This window comes from Sinocyclocheilus rhinocerous, unplaced genomic scaffold, assembly GCF_001515625.1.
Source record: "Sinocyclocheilus rhinocerous isolate Xijiao unplaced genomic scaffold, SAMN03320098_v1.1 scaffold140, whole genome shotgun sequence".
Lineage (NCBI taxonomy): Eukaryota > Metazoa > Chordata > Actinopteri > Cypriniformes > Cyprinidae > Sinocyclocheilus > Sinocyclocheilus rhinocerous.
Window position 1 is genome coordinate 2,700,326 of NW_015642053.1, and position 4,431 is coordinate 2,704,756.

Below are 4,431 nucleotides of genomic sequence, written 5' to 3' on the forward strand. Positions count from 1 at the left end.
TTTAGTGCACATTACTAGTCTTGTGGTGAACAATTAAACCGTGCAAGTCAATACACTGAAAAAAAAATGTCTGCTGTTGTAATCTTTAATCAAAAACAGGAAAATTCGCTTCCGCTCTGGAATGGCATTTGAATCTGCTATGAGCAAGAGGTGGAGTGGAGGTGCACCACAATAAAACCCCGCCCTTTATTCAATATTCCGTTTCACTTGGAAATACATCACAACACTGAAGTCAGTTGTAACTTCCGGTTCACAGGTACTTTAATTAATATTGATATTTTTCAAGGTATTGAAGTTAGAAATTCCTGTATCTTGAGATTTTTGTAATGGTAATTGATCAATGTTTATATGTATGTAAATAAAATTGTTCATCATATAAAGCGAACGTGTCTTTTAAGAAGACTTGGAATAAACCACTCAAAGCTTGAAAAATGATTGTCTTGAAAAAATGGATGGACAAACATTTTTTAGATATTAAAATATATATATGGCAATATACAGTATGTGGTAGTTTTGCCAATGGTATTGAAAATGATATCATGAAATAAAAAATGACCCTACTTACTTTTTTAGTGTACATTACTAGTATTGTGGTGAACAATTAAACCGTGCAAGTCAATACACTGAAAAAAAACTTGGAAATACATCACAACACTGAAGTCAGTTGTAACTTCCGGTTCACAGGTACTTTAATATTGATATTTTTCAAGGTATTGTAGTTAGAAATTCCTGTATCGTGACCACCAATTTCACATAATTTGTCAATAAGATAAAAGTGGGTTTTGTTCAAAGTAGCTATTATCCACATAGATCTTTGATATGAATTAATATTTTTTGGTAATTCATTAAATATCGTCAGCTAAAAAGTAACAATTACTCTGAGTAGTTTTTGAGAAGAGTAATTTGTACTTTTACTTAAGTACTGTTTTGACACCAGTACTTTTACTTGTAATTGAGTATTATTTCAGCAATGTAACAGTACTTGTACTTACGTACAAATTTACAGTACTCTTTCCACCACTGCTTTTTTATATTTAGATTCCCTTCGCCATGAACAAACACTTACAGCCCTTTAAAAACGCTAATAATTTCATTGCACTATTAAACCTTAACATTTTGAAAAATTCAACATGAATATGCAACTTTCATACTTTCAATGTAGTTGTACCTACATTTTTAAGCATTTAAAACTACCATATTTTCCAGAATAATTCCAGAAAATAACCAGGTGTTATTTTTATAATCTGAAATGTACTGCGACTCAATTAATGCAATTAAAATCAAGGATGCAAAACACACACAAGAGCATACATTTGGATTCATGCCAAATGTGAGAGGTATGCAAGCCCAAGTTTATTTGTATAGCACATTTCCCATACACCGGTAGTTTCAGTTTCAAATAAATTTGTCATAATATTGTGCATTCCTAATTTAAACATGAATGACATTTGAGAGCTGCAATATTATCAGTATAAAACTATTTAAACGTCTTTTCCTCACACTAAGCTATCATACAGCTTTCTTATTTTTATTAAGTTTTTGTTCATTTTTGGAGCTTGACAGCCCTTGATCACTTTTCTATTTCATTGTACAGAAAGAAAATGCATTAACATTTTGCTAAACACAGCCGAAAGAAGACCAAAGGGGTTTGAAATGACATAAAGGTGAACAAATAATGACAGAATTTTCATTTTAGGGCCAGCTATTCCTTTAACCCTAAACCACAGCAACATTCATGCATCCACGTCAGTAGGTGTCAGCATAAAGTCAAAGACCACTAGGGCGAGCCAGCAAAATGCCACCTTTCTCTACTCTGTTTCCCTACATCTAGGGAACTTAATCTTATGAATTTAAAAAAAGTGGAAAAAAAACCTGTCATTTCATCTGGAGCAACAGCCACATGGAATTCCAATAGTGACCAGATCCGCCGCAGATGCATTGACACGATAATGACTGAGAGCACTTTTTTACCGACCTTATCGGGATTGCATTTGCATTGCGGCCTGGTCCTTTTCCTATGCATTAAAACATGAGAATAATTAGAGTATGATAATCGATTCACGTCATGTTTCACCCTGAGCTATAAACATGCATCGAAGAGGACGTGACCTCGACTGCAGGTACGACAAGAAGGCCTTTTCCTCGCTACCTTTTTTGCATTGTTGATCAACCCCCACCTCGCTCACTTTCAATCAAAGTCACCACACCATTATTCATTACAAGTATTTGTTTTATGAAATCTCAGCCCAGGGGTGTGTTGTTTGTCCCCTTCTGCACACACATAAGCACATACGCACATACGCCCCTCCCACCTCTGGTAAAATTGTGCTTGTGAATGAAATCAGGCTTAACCATGCGTTGGCTTTTCATCAATCTCTGTGTGATGGCTGCTCGCCCTTGATTCATGGCTTCCACCCTCTCCAGCTCCTCCCTGTGTGTGCAGATATGAGTAATGACCCTCCATACCCGGCTCCCCGTCGAGCTGTCGACCTAAGGGACAACCACAGGAACCGAGGATCACCCCTATCCATTACCCTCTCTAAACAAATTCATAATCACACACGTACACGTATACACAACGTTTGGCTCCTCCCTCCTTCCTCAAAAGTCCCGATCCTGCAACATTCCCATCGAATGATATCCAGCCACCTGCGAAGTAAAAAAGCAGCTGGAAGGTGTTTGTGTGTGTGTGCACGCGTGCGCTCAGCCCTCCCAGATACCCACGACATCTCTATCTGGCCGGTCCGACACGCCATTAGCATAAACAAGCACCTGTGTCTGTGTCTACCTGTCAGGGCCCTGTCAGCACGGGTCTGCAGAGAAGAGCACGGTGCATTAACCCGGCCAACTTATCTCCAACAACATTTGGCTCCTCCCTCCTTCCTCAAAAGTCCCGATCCTGCAACATTCCCATCGAATGATTTCTATCCAGCCACCTGCGAAGTAAAAAAGCAGCTGGAAGGTGTTTGTGTGTGTGTGCACGCGTGCGCTCAGCCCTCCCAGATACCCACGACATCTCTATCTGGCCGGTCCGACACGCCATTAGCATAAACAAGCACCTGTGTCTGTGTCTACCTGTCAGGGCCCTGTCAGCACGGGTCTGCAGAGAAGAGCACGGTGCATTAACCCGGCCAACTTATCTCCAACGTTGTCCACAAAGGAGGATTACAGTGCAGGAATTGCTTTTGGGAGTGCTGTCACTCAACCGCTGATTAGAGCCCCGCTCCGCTCCTCTATCACCTTGCAAACAACAGGGAATCCCGCCGGCCCTGGCGCCATCGTTTCTGATCGGACGCATCACATTCCTGAAGTTAATTGGCCGCTGTCCTTATCCTAAATCCGGAGAACTTGATGTGACCCGTTTGGACGTGCCACCTCTTCATTAACAGCGTTCGCACATTGCAGCGATATGGATTGATTCAAAAACTCAACAGCTACGCAAGGCTAATCTATCGCGAAGAACTCGAGGTCAAATTGAACCGGCACAGAAGCTGCGCAGCTATACCGCCTGCTTAATTAAGCCTGGAACATAACGCTGATGGCTATATTTTTCTTCTGTCAGAAAAACATATTACGGCCAACAGAGGACTGACAGAAAGCAAGCAAACCTTTAAATTAGGCTTTAATTAGCTCTGTGTAAAAATGGAGACTGAGACCAGGCAATATGTAACCAATGACAGTCATCTGATGCTCTCACTCACAGAGACAATGTCTAATTAGCCAAAACCTATGTAGCCTTTTCAAGAGTCAAACAATCATTTACTCATGTACAAGATCTGCAAGTACATTCTTGCTGCAAGTACAATGTGCAATAGCTGAATACAGAATGGAGAGATGAAGACAGAAATATGACAGAAATATGTTTTGCTGAGGGCATCAAAAAATAGACAAAAATATATAAAGACAAAAAAAATAGTTAAAACAGACAAAAGTTATCATGATGAAATGGTGAAAAAAAGTGGGGCGAGACTTGATTTTTTATTTTGGAAATACAAATGAATCGATGGATCATGAATCGTTTAGATTAAATATGGCAATATTCCATTAAACAAAACTAAGACAGTATTATCACTTGAAACAGAACTGAAATTTGATCACAACTTATGTGGATTAAGATATGTACAGTCTGTGTCCTGAATCAAATCCAACTGAGAACCACTACTTTTGACAGGCTGTGTTTGTAGAATATATCAATGCAATCTTTTGAATTACTGTTTTTTGGTCTCGTACTCTATCGCATACCTTGTCAGTGCCGTGCGCTTGCTTAGCCCTTTGTTGTGATAAACAGTAAAGTGTGTTCAAGCGCTAGTAAAAGACAGTGTAAAGAAATACTCTTTGAGAGAAGCAGTCAATCAGCGGAAGTTAAAAGCAGGTCGTAAGTGTATTTTTTTGTCTCAGTGTTTAGCGCAGTTGTCGTTGCTAGGAAACGCT